Raw genomic sequence first — 15,208 nt, forward strand, 5'->3', positions numbered from 1 at the left:
GGGGACCAGCCGCCCAGCTGCTCCTGCTGAGTCCCGCAAGGACGGCCGGGAGCCGCCGGAGACGCGCTGCCTGCACCGCTGCTCGGAAGGGACTTTCCCCCGCCTGGCGGCGCCCTAGTCCGGGAGGCCCCTGGCCCGGGAGCCGCTTCCCCTCCAGGAGAACCGAGGGGGCGAACCGACTCAGATGGGACCCTGCAACGTTATTCCGGGATGCGCGGATTTGCTTTCATTCGCGAAAATGAAGCCTTTTTCCCCACCGAGGAACGTCCGGTGCTTTGCTCGCGCCCTTTTCGTAGGCAATAGAAACGGGGGGGGGGAATGGGGGAGCACAGGGGGCTGGGGGCGAAGCTGGAGGCCAAGGACGGGGGTCGGGGGCTTAAGACAGCGACGCAACCGGGCGAAGATCCACGAGCTGCAGCCACAATTCATTTAAATAGAATTCGCTTTATTCTACGCGGGAGCGGCCGGAGGGAGGAGGCGGACCCTCCGGAGGAGGAAGGCTCGGCTCCTAGTCGCGCTCAAAGGCCGGGTTGGAGAGGGAGCCCAAGTTGCGGTGGGCAGCCGAGTTCCCGGACCGGCGCGGCGGGCTCCGTTTCCTGCCAAGACAAAGCCGGCTTTAGGACGCCGAAAGGGCGGGTGGCGCCCGTAGAAGCGGGGCTGACCCAATTGGGGCGGGGGGTTCAGGGGGTCGTGTTTTAAGCGGTCCAACTCTGGCGATAGGAAGGGAGGGGGCTATTCTGCCCTTCTTTGCTTTGGGAGGGGGGCTCTATGGAGGGGCCAAAGGAAAAATGCTGCTGCCAACGGAGGCTAACGTTTGGGCGATCCCCTCTGGGTGGGGGCAGCAGTGGGGAGCGGCAAACAGCCACTGGACTGACAGCCCCTCCAGCTCTGCTTTAGTTGCGCGGGGGGGGGGCTTCCTACACCTTGGAAGGGATCTTCTTCTCTTCCGATTCGCCGCCTCCATCTCTCCCGCCCAAAGAGGACCCCCTCTCTCGAAAAGACCCCGAGCCTTCGCCTCCGCCCCCCCCAGCAGGCCTTCGCAGAGTCTTCTCCGCCCTGCCTGCCCCTCCCCCTCCCCTGCCCGGTGTGCCCGCCCGGAGCGACTCACCTGCGGGAGCACGAGCAGACGATCACGGAGATGACCACGGCCAGCAGGATGACACCGGCCGCCACGCCCAGCGCGATGTAGAGGGGGAGCAAATCGTCTGGGGGCGGGAGAGAGAAGGGGCCGCTCAGGAGAGTCGGGGCAAGGGCTTTGCGCTCCACGGAGCTGCGTTCACACAACGCGCAAAGCTCGGCTGCTCTGGGGGTGATGTGCAAGCTCAGAGAATAGCCCAGTTCGGTCATCCGGCCCTGCAGGAGCAGGAGGCTCGCTAAAGGTTGGGGGGGGGGCTGTCTTAGTAGGGGCAGGAATCAGCCTTTCCAATAAAGGAGAATATTTGTTGCTCAGGGTTGACAGGAGGGATCCTTGGTGCTCTGAGCTTGCTTGCTTTCATGACCCAACTAGGGAACATCGTCCGTGCTAGAAGGGAGGGGGCTTTGTGGAGGGGAAGAGGAGGAGGAGGAGGGCTGTGGAGCCCATGGTGCACTCTGGGTTGGCTTGTTTTCTTGCAGACGTTTCATGACCCAACTAGGGAACATCATCAGGGCTATTAAGAAATTTAGCAAACCCCGTTCCCTTCTAGTTCCCTAGCTGGGTCATGAAACGTCTGCAAGAAAAGCCCCAGGATCAGAGAGAACGAGGGATCCCAATCGGCCTTTCCTCCGTCTTCAGAAAGGACGGCTGCCTCACGGGGGGGGGGGGGGAACCCCTCAGGAGGCCCAAAGACAGGCTGTGCCTAAGCCCACGTCCACATCAAACTTGTAGATCCCACATTGCGACCGGCTGCCAGCTGAGGGCACACACAGATCCAGGATCTGCTGGTGGGGGGGAGGGAGGGTGTTTCACACAAATGATGCTGCATTTCAATGGTTAGGTGTCTTAGAGTTGAACTTATATCTTCTTAATATCCATATTTTGCTGTGTTTTTAATTTGGGTGAGATGCTAATACAGGCAGTCCTCAACGTACGACCACAACTGAGCCCAAAATTTCTGCTCCTAAGTGAGGCAGTTGTTAAGTAAGATTTGCCTCATTTTACCACCTTCCTTGGCACAACCTGCTAAATGAATCGCTGCAGTGGTTAAGTTAGTAAATGGGTTGTTGTGGATCTGACCCCCCCCCGACTTTGATTGTTAAAAAATCGCAAAGAAGGATCATGTGATTCCCCCTGGGACACTGCGACCGTCACAAACAGGATCCAGTTGCCAAGTGCCTGAATTCTGATCAGGTGACCCAAAGGGGGGATGCTGCAAAGGTCTTGTGAAAAAACAGTCCTGGGTCACTTTTTTCACTCTCTTAAAATGGCCACTAAACAAGCTGTTGTAAGTTGAGGACAACCTGTATATGTTGCAAGTCCATATATGATATGCCACAATAAATAAATAAATGCCCCAAGCAGCCCCCCTCCCCTTCTATACGGGGGCTCCAAGAGAGAGCAGCCCACACCCGGCAGGACGGCTCGAAAACGAGGGGCTGGGGGCTCTCAGCTCGGAGCAGAACTGACCGTCTGGGACCGTCTGGAGCCCCAAAACAGCCTGAGTGACTCATCAGCTGGAACCCCGGATTTGGGAGAGGGGCGCATAGGCGAGCTCTACCTTTCGGTTCATTCTCGCAGAGTTTTCCATGGTATTTCTCCAGACATTCGCAGTGAAAGGCCTCGGAGCTGTTGTCCCGCACGCAAGTCCCAGCGTTCAGACAAGGATTTGGCTGGCAGGGGTCAGCTGCAAAGGAAAAAGGGGGAGGGGGTTGGAAATGGGTAGCCTTCCTGGCTGTGCCAGCCCCTGATTCTCAGTCCTGGATGACCACGGCCACAAGTGGGGATGACTAACAGAGTTCGGGAACTGTTGGGGCAAACTCTGGTTTATTTTCAGCCCAGAAAATGGGTTAATTTTGTTTCCTGTCCCTGAAGTGGGGGATGGGAAGCAGAAAACTTGCTAAAGGCTTGGGAGTGGGGGATAGGATTCCTGCCTTAGGGGCGGCATTCAACCCTTTGACCCATCTAGGAAAGGGCTGGAGACTTCTTGGATGCCCAACTGCCCCCCTTCCCAGGAGATCTGAGGGTTGTCTGGAGGCCAGGTCAAAACATTGTTTTATAGGCTCCAATAAAAGAGAATCACTGTAGGTCAGGGTTGAAATGAGGTGGGCTTGCAGCTCTCTGAGCTTGGCGGGTCTTCTTGCAGACGTTGCATTACCCAACTCCGTAACACCATCAGCGCTGGGAGGGAGGGAGTCCAAAGGTGCTTTTCGGTGAGGCAACTGGGCTTTTTTTTTTTGAAGACATTTCCCTTCTCATCCAAGAAGCTTCTTCAGTTCTAACTGGATGGTGGGGAGGGAAGGAGGTTTGCGTTCACCCCACTCCCTACTACACTGATGATACGGTGTTGCCTAGTTTGGGTAATGCAATGTCTGCAAGAAAACAACCAAGCTCAGACAGCACCAGGGACCCCTCATTTACAGAGGGCTGCTCGGTTGCCCCTCCTCTTTTGGGGGACACAGAGAGAATATCCAGCACCCCACACAGGACTGCTTGAAAAACTGGGGCCGGTGGTTCTCTGCCCTGGAGTGGAACTGAGATCTGGGATCAACAACAGGCCAGGGGACCCAAAGCAGCTTGTGTGACACACTAATTAAAGCCATGGATGGTGTGCCCCCCCCTGTGTGTGTGTGTGTGTGTATTTACCTCCTGGTGTGACTTCTATTTCACAGAGTAATCCATCATAATTATCTGGACATTCACAGTGGAAAGTATCTGGGCTGTCGTCTGGCACGCAAGTTCCATTGTTGAAACAGGAGTTTGGCTGGCAGGGGTCGGCTGCAGAGGGAAAGAGAAGGGGGATGGGGGTGGAAATGGGTAGCCTTCCCGGCTGTGCCAGCCCACAACCCTCAGTCTGGGACGACAACAGCTACAAGGGGCTGGTGCCCCGTTTGGAAACATAGCAACGGCACTTATGTTGTTAGCTGCGAAGTCGTGTCCGACCCATCGCAACCCTATGGACGACGCTCCTCCAGGCCTTCCTGTCCTCTACCCTCTTCTGGAGTCCATTTAAGCTCAGGCCTCCTGCTTCAGTGACTCCATCCAGCCACCTCATTCTCTGTCGTCCCGTTCTTCTCTTGCCCTCAATCTTTCCCAGCATGAGGCTCTCCAGTGAGTCCTTCCTTCTCATTAGGTGGCCAAAGGATATGAGTTTTAGCTTCAGGATCTGGCCTCCTAAAGAGCAGTCAGGGTGGATCTCCTCTAGGACTGACCGGCAGTTATATACTGTTCCATAATGCTTTACAGCCCTCTCTGAGCAATTTACAGAGTCAGCATTATTTGCCCCCAACCACCTGGGTCCTCCTTTTACCCACCAGGGAGGGATGGAAGGCTGAGTCAACCCATCAGGATCAAACTCCTGGCTGTGGGCAGAGTCAGCTTGCAGTGCTGCACTCTGACCACTGCCCCCCACACAACATGGGTGGGGAGCGTCTGCCCGCCCTGCTGTGGCTGAACACTCACCACGATAGCAGCCACGGGTGAAGTTGAAGATCCTACAGCGATAGTCCTGGGGACATCCTGTCCGGACGCAGGAGAGGCTGGAGCTGTCCCTGCAGACGCAGTCTTGGCTGCAGTCATCGGCCATAAAGCGGTCCCCGACCTGGTCAAGAAGGGGGGAGCAGGAGATGAACTGGGCCCCCCTGCCACTTTGCCCCACCCAGCGCCCCCAAAACCCTCAGGAGGAAAATGGCCAACGCCCCTCAGATCTCCCAACCCACACGTGGGCAGTGGGGCGGAGAACCCTCTCCTCTACCCACTTGTAAAGGTCAGGGTCTCCTCTGAGTAAAGGTCTGCTCCGGCAAGATCCCGCTGAGGTTTTCAGAATAACAAGGAGCAGAAATAGTGCCTGGTGTTCCTTTCGGGGCTTGACGTATTTATGGGCTGACTTGTGCCCGTGTCGGAAGCACCGAGGTGCTTTCAGGTTGAAAGGATGAGCCGTGAGGTCACCGTTTCCTGCGGGATCCCCTTTTGGGGGCTCCCTTCCTGTCCCTGGCAGGAGCTGGAGCAAAGGACAGGAGCTCACCCAGCCCTACGGCAGCCCACGGGTCTCCAGAGTGGCCCTGGCAGCCTCCAGCCCAGCATCCTAACCACACGGGCCACTCTGCTCCCTATTTATGGATAACGTACAAGGAACGTGTGTCTGCTGATAGTTTCCAAATCCATGTTTGGATTTTGAGCATCCCTAAGCTTAAAAAGAGGTGCTTGCTTCTTTCCTTCCTTAGTTGAGGTGTGGTGCCCAAAGGAGCCCCCCCGGGGGGAGGGAGAAGAGAGAGCCGTGGGGAACCTGGGAACGGACCCTCAGACAGGGTGCTGGGGGGTGGGAGGTGCAGGGGTGGGCCCCATACCTGGTAGTATTTGCCCAAGAAGCTGCAGCCGCAGTCCCGGAAGGGCACGCAGTCAAAGCCGCTGAGGACGTAGCCGGAGTCGCACTCGCAGCCTTCCAGGCAGGGGGAGGTGCAGTCGGCAGGGGCCGCCAGGTCTGAGCACGACGGGGGGCAGGCCGACATGCAGGGGTTGTAGTGGCTGTGGGGAGGGCACTGGGGAGCTGTGGACAGAGGAGAGATGCTCTGCATGGCCTGGGCCGGAGCGCAGCCCTCCTCCCACCCTGGGGAGCCTGAGCCCCCCTCCTTCCCCCTGGCCCACCAGGAGGCCCCCAGGCAGAGATTGGGGGGCTGTTTGTTGCCCCCCTGGGAGAGTTGGGGCCAGAGTGAAGGGATCCCAGGGCTTCAGAGGAAGAAAAAAATCCACTGGCTCTCACCGCAGCCGGTCACTGCCCTCCAGTTGGCCACCGGGACCTCCTTGCTCTGGCAGGCCAGGGCGTACTGCTCCAGGACGGGGCACAGGCGGGTGGCCCGGTTGTCTTCTCTGCACATGTCGAAGAGGCAGCTCCTGCCGCGGGAAGAGAAGCAGCGGGCACGTCAGAAGGGGAGGGCGGCGGGCCGGCGCTACCCAGGGAGGGGTCTCTCCAGGGCAGGTAAGGAAGGAGGGGCTCCCGCATGGGGGGTGGAGGAGGCGAAGGGCAGAAGAGGGAGGGAGGGGCTGCATCCAGACTTGGAAGAGGTGCTGGGATGCCGTCCAGGGTCGCAGGAGGGAGGGGCCGGGCAGAAAGAGGGCGAAGGGTGAAGAGGGTCACGGGGTGGAGCCAACGATATGCGTTAGCCTGGCAAGATTTCTGGCTGTGGGCCAGCAAGAAAAAAGAGATGACTCTGAGGGAATTCCTTCCTCCTCAGCCAGGTGGAAAGGTTACTCTGTCTTTAAGAGCTTGGGGAACAGGATGAAAGAAGAGTGACAGGAAGGAAGGGAGGGAGGGAGGGAAGGAAGGAGGGAGGAGGAAGAGGAGGGATGGAGGAAGGAAGGAAGGAAGGAAGGAAGGAAGGGAGGGAGGGAGGGAGGGAGGGAGGGAGGGAGGTAGGTTTTGAAGCCGAGATCTGGACCCTGGGGCGGGGGCACACAGGGCTGCAGCGACCTGCTTCTCCCTGCTGCTCCTCCGCAGCCCACAAACGGGCAGAGGCAGCACCTTCCCCCGAGACCTCCCGCCCCCCCCCCGGGGATGCAGTGGCGTGGGAGAAGAAGGCAGCACTCACTGTAGGAAGGGGTTGGGGGGCTCGTGGGCCCAGCACCCTGGGAAGGGGCCTCTGGGGTCCAGCAGGACGCCACAGACGGAGCTGCTGTTGAACACCTTCAGGTCCTCCTCGGAGCACAGGGGGTTGAACCCCACGTCCAGCTCAGCATCCTCCAGAGCTTCTTCCGAAAGGAGGTCCCTCCTGGAAGGGAAAAGGGGTTGGAGGGTCTCCTGAAGGAGGGAAGGAGATGCCGGCATCTTTGACCCACGGTCTGAGGAGCTGGGCAGCTTCGGAGTGGCCAAGCCCAGCTGGACCGTCCTGGGGATGCTCCTTCTCCGTCCGTTGTTGGGTCCAGGAGCGGCCAGAAGGGCCTGGTTTGGGCAGCAGAGTTTCCGGCTGCCCAGCTACACTCATCCTGGGGGGGGGGGAAAGAAGTTGGCCAGGACTTGGCCAGAACAGGGGGGACCTGCAGCGGATGGTCGGAGGCGGGAGGGGGTGCTATGCCCAGAGGGCTGGCAGATGTTGAGTGGGCCAGAAGCACGGGGGGGGGAGATGGGGGCTGATCCCCTCCGCTGGTGACAAGGGGTCTTTGGGCCGCCCGGCTTCAGCAAGTAGCAGGGCGAGGGAGGGTGGGAACCACAGAAGGGTGGGCTTTGACCCACAAAGTGGCCGAGTCCAGCTTCAGCACCCTTGGAAGAAGAGCCCAGCGCCCCGGGAGATGGGAGGTTCCTATTGACTGGATGAGTCCCAAGCAGAGGCTGGACAGCCTCAGCCTTGAATGCTGGCATTTGGTTTCCTGCTTGCAGCAGGGGGTGTGTGTCAGACTAGATGACCTCTAGTAATTTTTTCTAAGTGGATTCTAGGATTCCACTGCAGGAGCGATAGAGGCGTGCGGCTCCACCCGCACGCATCACCAACAAGGGTTAATTCTGTAACCAGGCTGAGGTGGCTGTCAAATCACAGCGCCTGGGATCTTGCTGACCCCCCTCCGCCGGGAGCCCTGGCAGTTTCACGGTGGGGGTGGGAGGGGGCTGCGGTGACCCCCTGTGGAGGGCTCAGCCTGCTCTACAGGAGGGGCCTCTGCTGCTCCTGCTGCTTTCAGGAGCCCCTACCTGAGGCGGAAGGCGGCCCTCTTGACAGGGACTCGCCAACTCTCCCCGAAGGTCTTCACATCTCTGACCAGGGTGCCGTCTGGCTTGGCAAAGTCATTCCTGTACCTCCCGTCGAAGTTGCCACAGAGGCCTTCCACGTTCCTCTTGTAGCTGTTGGGCAGCAGGATGCCTGGTGGGGGGAAGAATAACAGAGTGACAGAGTTGGGAGGGACCTCAGAGGTCTTCTAGTCCAACCCCCTGCTTGAGCAGGAGGCCCTATCCCGTCCCAGACAAGTGGCTGTCCAGTCTCTTCTTAAAAGCCTCCAGCGATGGAGCACCCACAACTTCTGGTGGCAAGGAGTTCCACTGGTTAATTGTGCTCACTGTCAGGAAATTCTTCCTTGGTTCCAGGTTGCTTCTCTCCTTGATTAGTTTCCATCCGTTGCTTCTTCTCCTGCCTTCGGGCGCTTTGGAGAAGAGCTTGACCCCCACCCCTTCCTCTTTGGGGCAGCCCCTCAGACATTGGAAGATGCTATCGTGTCACCCCTGGTTCTTCTTTTCTTTAGGCTAGACATACCTAGTGGTGGGTTTCAGCTGGTTCGCACCACTTCGGCTGAACCAGTAGCTAATTTTTTGTTGCCCGGACCAGAACGGACTTCTGGGAGCGTCATCCACACAGAGAACCGATTGTTCACACATTTGAATCCCACCACTGGACATACCCAGTTCTTGCGACCGTTCTTCTTATGGTTTAATCTTAAAGTCATGCTGCAGTGGGACCCCAAGTTCCCGGGCCAATCCAGCCGCCCCCCCCCTTAGTGCAGAAATGATTTCCTGCAAGCCAGACCCCTAGGGGAGGCCTGGAGGGTCCCCAGTCTGCACCCTCCTCTCCTTGGGGGGCTTCCCTCCTCTCCCCCCGGCCACGCCTGGGTCCCCTCCCCCAGCCGATGCAGCTGCTTCACCTGAATTCTCTGAGCCATCAAAGGTGAGCCAGACCCCTAGGGGAGGCCTGGAGGGTCCCCAGTCTGCACCCTCCTCTCCTTGGGGGGCTTCCCTCCTCTACCCCCGACCACGACTGGGTCCCCTCCCCCAGCCGATGCAGCTGCTTCACCTGAATTCTCTGAGCCATCAAAGGTGAGCCAGACCCCTAGGGGAGGCCTGGAGGGTCCCCAGTCTGCACCCTCCTCTCCTTGGGGGGCTTCCCTCCTCTACCCCCGACCACGACTGGGTCCCCTCCCCCAGCCGATGCAGCTGCTTCACCTGAATTCTCTGAGCCATCAAAGGCGACCGAGAGGCCAAAGTCAGTTTGTAGGAAAATCTGCCTTCCGCTCTGCTGGACACGAAGCCCCTCGTGAGGCCGCGCTGGGGGCACCGTTGCCACTCCGTCCACCTGCGGGGGGGGGGGGGGAGAAAGAGTTTGCAGCACGGTCCTGGCTGTCCAAAGGCAGCATTAGGGCTCAGCAACCGTCATAGCTGCATGGTAGTTGCTGAGCATCCCAAATTTGATCAGACGACCACAGGGAGGCTGCAACGGCCATAAGTGTGAAAAACGGTCTTAAGTTGCCCACCTCCCTGAAGCCTCTGCCCCTGGACCCAGCCCTCCCCGGATGAGAATATGCAATGCCTGCCCCCCACCCAGCCCCTCCCCACCCTGAGGGCTGCCCCAGCGTCTCGTTTCTTCCACTGCAAACGTCTCACAGGGAGTCAGACGGTTAAGGGCCCCGCTTTACGACCTTCCTTGCCACAGTTGTTAAGTGAACCACTGCAGAAGGTCACAAGAGGGGATCGGGTGAGCCCCCGGGACGCTGCGACCGTCATAAATACGTGTCAGTTTCCAAAGGTGTGAATTTTGATCAGGTGACTGTGGGGCAGGCTGCAACGGCCGTAAGTGTGAAAAACGGTCTTAAGTCATTTTTTCCCCCAGCACTGTTAATAACTTTGAATGGTGACTAAACAAATGTCAGTAAGTCGAGGACTGTCTGTATTTCTCCACTTCTGCCAGTGGGGAGGGGGGGCTGTTCTGGAGGGTCTCTGGGAATTTGGTGCAAGAGAATCCAGCTGCCTCATTAGCCAGGAGGCCCCCCTTGGCGAGTCGTGCCGTGTCTTCCCCACCTGCCACCCCTCGGCACTCGCCAGGCTGGATCAGAGGCCGGTGCCCTGCAGAGCCGGAGCCGCTGAGGGGGCTTCGAGGGGTGCCTGGGCAGCCTCGCCAGGGCAGAGCTGCCCTTCAGGAGGTCGCCAAGAAGCCCCCCCCCAAGCTCAGGCTGGGGCTGCCCTGCCCAGGGACCCCGGGGGAGTCCTTACCACCAGCTTCTTCCTCTGCTTGAAGAGCACCGTGTGGTTGTAGACGCGGATCAGCAGCTCCTTCAGCACGGAGGGCTGCCCGGCGCCCAGCGCTGCCCGGTTGGTCCCTTCGATGCTGAAGGGCTCCAGGCGCTCGGAGGCGTTGGGGTGGGTCTGCGAGAGCACGTAGGTACGCAGCCCTTGGAAGTGGTGCAGGAGGCCGTCGAAGGTCATGTAGTGGGGGTCTCCCGTGATCAGGCAGTTGCCAAATCCTGGGGGGAAGGGGGGAGGTGAGATCATCTAGCAGCTCCTGCACCGTCACAGGCCCAGGCTCTGCTCCCCAGTCTCCAAAATGAGGGTTCCTTAATGGGACCAATTTGGCCAGTGGCTTCTTTTTTCCAGCAGCTACTCAGCTAGAAGCCCCCCCCCTCATCCTGGGCTGGTCTTGGACTCCAGGGACCCTGTGGGGTTGATGGGGCCGGACTGAAGACTCTCCCCACAGCTGCCTCCTGGGCCATGCCTGGGCTGAGGGGTCCTTGGGGGTCTCTGAGCCTGGCTGTTTTCTGGCAGACGTTTCGCGATCCAAAAACTAGGTAGCATCATCAGTGCTAGGAGGGAGGTGGGTTTGTAGAGAGGAGGAGGGATGGAGGAGGAGGAGGAGGAGAAGAAGAAGGGGAGGAAGGAGAGGAGGAAGGAGAGGGAGGAGGAGGAGGAGGAGGGAGGACTGTGGGGCCCTTGATGTTCTCTGGGCTTGGTTGTTTTCTTGGAGACGTTTCATGACCCAGCCAGGTAATATCATCAGCGCTAGCAACCACAAATCCCCCAAGATCAGAGAGCGCCAAGGACGTCTCCTTTCAACCCTGAGCTACTAATATTCCCCTTTATTGACCTGCCTCAGATCCTCCCAGCCGAAGCACCAGAGGCTGGGGGTGGGCTAGGAGTTACACACTCTGGGACAGCTGCTCTTTTCCGACTGGGCTACCTGAAGGGGGGGGGTCCTTCTCCCCAAAGCCCCTCTTTCCCGTCCCCACAGCTGGCATCCCCCTAGCACCAAGCCTTACCTGTGGGTTTGCAGTGCAACTTCCCGTCTTTCTTGGTATCGCAAACCTCCCCAGGTTCACAGCCAAAGTCCTGACACCGGATGGTGCCTCCTCGGCGGCAGCGGCACTTTTGGCTGCAGTGGGGGGTCAGCCAGCTCTCCCCGATCTGCCAAAACGAGCGTGACTTGGTGGTTAGCCACGAGCCACGAGGGGAGTCCCTCAGGCTCGGGGGCCCGCTGTGCACCATTGTGGCTCGCCCACCCCAAGGCCAGCCCACCGGGGGCAGAGAGATCGTGGGGCTACTTTGCCTCAGACGGGGCTCTTCCCCCCTGCAGGCAGGAGGGACCCCCACTCACTTTGTGGTACCGGCCGTCCTTGTCCTGGCAGCCACACTGGCTGAGGGGCACACACTGGTCGTCGCTCAGCACGAAGCCCTGGTTGCAGACGCAGCCTTCCAGGCAGCCCCCCGGGGGCTTCTCGCACAGCTCCCCGGCGTAGATGTTGCTGCAGGTGGGTGGGCAGGGGGGGGCACAGGGCGAGTAGAAGCTGTTGGGCGGGCAGGGCAGCGCTGGAAGGAAGGAGGGAAAGAGGGCGGTTTCAGCCAGTGGGTTCCAGCCGCTTCTTGATTATTATTTACGGAATTTATTCACTGCCCATCTCATCTCAAACGTTACGACACAAAAAACATTAAAATCAACAACAACAACAACGATGATGATGATGATGAAGTTGGAAGGGACCTTGGAGGTCACCTAGTCCAACATCCTGCTTGGGCAGGATATACCATTTCAGACAAATGGCCGTCCAGTCTCTTCTTAAAAACTTCCGGTGTAAACGTACACCCAATAAGGTAGTCCTCGACTTATGACCACAATTAATAATCAGAATAGAGCTGGAAGGGACCTCGGGGGTCTTCTAGTCCAGCCACCCACTCAAGCAGGAGACCCTCTACCATTCCAGACAAGCGGCTGTCTGGCCTCCTCTTAAAAACCTCCGGTGATGATTGAGCCCCAAATTTCCACTGCTAAGCGAGACCGTCGTTAAATGAATTTTGCTCCGTTTTGCGACTTTTCCTGCTATGGTTGTTAAGCGAACCACTGCAGTTGTTAAGTTAGGAACATGGTCATTAAGTGAAACTGGCTCCCCCATTGACTTTGCTGTTCAGAAGTTCGCAGACAGGGATCACGGGACCCCTGGGGACACTGCAACTGTCATAAATGTGAATCAGTTGCCAAGTGTCCGAATTTCACGTTTGTGTGGAAATGGGTCGTAAGTCACTTTTTTCAGTGCTGCTGTAACTTTGAAAGGTCACTAAATAAACTGTCGTAAATCGAGGACAACCTATATAAACAGAACAAAATCATTGACCGGAGATGGAGAAGGAAGCAGCCAAATGCACCGGGGGTGGGGGGAAGAGGTGGGGTTAACGCTTACTTAATCCACCACCTCCAGAATGAAGCCCCCTCCCCAATTGGGTGCCCAGGCCCCCTGGCAGAACTAGGTCTTAAGACCCTTGCAAAAAATCAGATGGGTAAGAGCCAATCACACCTCAGGGGGCAAGATATTCCCAAAGCAGGAGCCACAGCAGAGAAGGCCCTTCTCCTGGACCCCTCCCCCAGGTGAAATTCCCTGGCCAAGGGGTCAGCAGGATGCCTCCCCTGCCAGCGTGGGAGGGAGAGGGTGGAGATGCTGAGTCCAGGCGACAGACCAGCTAGGGAGGAATGCTTGCCAGGGCAGGTGCCTTGTTGCCGGCTGCTTCTCCGGCACAGGGCAACCCTCTGGCCACATTTGCCCACGTTTCCTCTTCCACGTCAATGCCTCCTCCCCCCCCACCAGATCTGCTTGCCAGGATGCTTACGGCAGAAGGTGGTGTTCCTCCACTGGATGGGGACCCCCTTGGCCTGGCAGGCGTCCGCATAGGCTTGCACCACGGCGCACAGGGTGGCACGCATCCCGTCGTACTTGCACATGTCATAGACGCAGGTCTGGACGAAGAGATCCGGGTCCACCAGGGAGTGGCAGGGCACGAAGGCAGCGGAGTGCAGAACCCGGCACTGCTTTTCCACTGAGGGCAGGTCTCCAGTGGTGCAGGGAGGACCCAGCTCCGGGCGTGTGTCTGGCAGGCAGCTGTGAGGAAGGCAGGTGTGGGGGATTGGATAGAGAGCCAGGCACGAAGCGGGTCCAGGCGCCTCTGGAGCTCAAGGGAAAGAGGGGCGCTCCCAACCGGCAGCCCCAAATGTTTCGTAACCGGGTTGCCACTGTCTTGTGAGTTGATTTGGAGTCAGTGGCCCCTGAGGTAGAACTGAAGGAAGGAAGGAGTGATAGCAAGGAGGGGAAGACACACCTGGAGTCGTCAGGATCGTCCACCTTCCAGCTGTTCCCGAACTGAGTGACGTTCTTGGCCTGGGATCCGTTGGGCATCAGCAGCTCATCTTCCTTTTCGCCGTTGTAGTTCCCACACAGGCCACGCACCTGAAGACAGGAGGGAGGTTTACACGTGTCCCTGGGCCCCAAGTCCAAAATGCAAACCCTAATGCACAGCAGCGCCACGTTTCCATCCATTGTGGCCTGGTACAATGGGATGCTTTATTACCCAACTAGACAGAACTCTGATGAGGTTATCTAGTTGGGTAATGAAACGTCTGCAAAAATACAACCAAGCTCAGAGAGCACCAAGGAGCCCACAGTCCTCCTGCTCCCGTCCAGCCCCTGATGATGTTACCTAGTTGGGCAATGAAAGGTCAGCAAGGAAACCACCCAGCTCAGAGAGCACCACAGTCATTATTCCTCCTCCCTCCCTCCCTTCCTGTACTGATGAGGTTCCCTAGCTGGGTCATGAAACGTCTGCAAGGAAACCACCCAGCTCTGAAAGCACCAAGTGCCCCCTAGTTCAACCCGGAGCTACAAGATTCTCATCTATGGGATAATCTGACCTCAGAGTAGTGGGGCAGTTGAACACTTCATCCCAACCCATCTTTTTAGCTAGTTTATGGTTCAAGAAACTGACTGTATCTACAGCAGGGGCTTTATTGGTGGGAGTTTTCACTGAGTAAAGTTTTTATCTATCTATCTATCTATCTATCTATCTATCTATCTATCTATCTATCTATCTATCTATCTATCTATCTATCTATCTATCTATCTATATCCATCCATATCTTCATCCATATCTTCATCCATATCTATCTATCTATCTATCTATCTATCTATCTATCTATCTATCTATCTATCTATCTATCTATCTATCTATCTCCATCCATATCTTCATCCATATCTATCTATCTATCTATCTATCTATCTATCTATCTATCTATCTATCTATCATCTATCTATCTATCTATCTATCTATCTATCTATCTATCTATATCCATCCATATCTTCATCCATATCTATCTATCTATCTATCTATCTATCTATCTATCTATCTATCTATCTATCTATCTATCTATCTATCTATCTATCTATCATCTATCTATCTATCTATCTATCATATGTTATTATTTTAATTTTTTTTCATTTTCATTCAAATTTGTAATTTTTGTTTAACAAATAAATGAATAGAATAGAAGAAGCTTCCTGAATGAGAAGCGAAATGTTTTCAACAACAACAACAAAACCCCCCAAGAAAGTCCAGTTGCCTTTTGGAAAAAGCACCTACTAGATGCTACTAGGTGTGGAGCAGGGATGAACCCATCTAGAGAGGACCGAAGAACTCTTAGCTGTGAGAGCTCAGTGGAATTCCTTTATCAGAAGCAGGCAGTCTCTGATAATCATCTGATGGAAAGCAGCCCTCCAGGATTGGGCAACTGACTTGAATGTTATTTGGGAGGTTCCTAGAAGTTCTTGACTAGCTGATCCTGGAGCCAGGATCCTGGGTTCAGATGATCTTGGGCGTAACTCAGAAGCCCACAGGCGTGTTAGCAAAACCTCCAACCGTTAGTTGGCAGAGGTCAGAGCCATAGAGCTGTGGATGAGGGGGCCAGCAGAGGCCTTTGCTCTCCAGAGACAAAGCTGGGAGCTAACCCAACCTTTCAGCCTCCACCTGGCTCCCCTTGCACCTGAGACTCACCTGAGAGAAGTAGGAGCTTGGCAAGC

At 56.8% G+C, this 15,208-nt stretch overlaps 2 long non-coding RNA genes across 2 annotated transcripts in view; both read right to left on the reverse strand.

Moving 5' to 3' along the window:
• LOC310641212 overlaps nucleotides 1–15,208 on the reverse strand; it is a 300,726-nt gene that overhangs the window by 993 nt on the left and 284,525 nt on the right. The gene's annotated exons all lie outside the window — the stretch shown is intronic.
• On the reverse strand, nucleotides 462–2,721 carry LOC310640732. The gene is made up of 3 exons (XR_014492595.1): nucleotides 2,697–2,721; nucleotides 1,109–1,205; nucleotides 462–596 (listed from the first exon to the last, which is right to left on the reverse strand). It is a non-coding gene; the product is annotated as an uncharacterized lncRNA (long non-coding RNA).

This window comes from Vipera ursinii, assembly GCF_947247035.1.
Source record: "Vipera ursinii genome assembly, chromosome: 5".
Taxonomy (NCBI): domain Eukaryota; kingdom Metazoa; phylum Chordata; class Lepidosauria; order Squamata; family Viperidae; genus Vipera; species Vipera ursinii.